The following is a 345-nucleotide window of genomic DNA, read 5'->3' as shown; positions in this document are numbered from 1 at the left end:
AAAAATTACAAAGTCATAAAAACCAAAAATATTTTATGTTTCTTGTTGAGTCTAGTGTCTCATTTTAAGTTTGGTGTCAATATCTTTTTCAAAAATCACTTTACTTCTTTCTCAATCTTAGTTTTCGAAAATCATCAATCAATTTTCAAAATGTTTTTAAAATCTTTTTAATTTATTTTCAAAAATTTCTTCCCCTCTTCTCACATCCTTCTATTTATGGACTAACATGTACAATTCGAACTTTATCTTTCTAAGTTCGAATTCTTCTACCTCTTCCTTCTATTTTTCTTTTCCTCTGACACCTCAAGGAATCTCTATACTGTGACATAGAGGATTTCATATTTT

This window comes from Arachis duranensis, chromosome 1, assembly GCF_000817695.3.
Source record: "Arachis duranensis cultivar V14167 chromosome 1, aradu.V14167.gnm2.J7QH, whole genome shotgun sequence".
In the NCBI taxonomy this organism is placed as follows: Eukaryota; Viridiplantae; Streptophyta; class Magnoliopsida; order Fabales; family Fabaceae; genus Arachis; species Arachis duranensis.
This window is presented reverse-complemented; position numbering follows the sequence as displayed.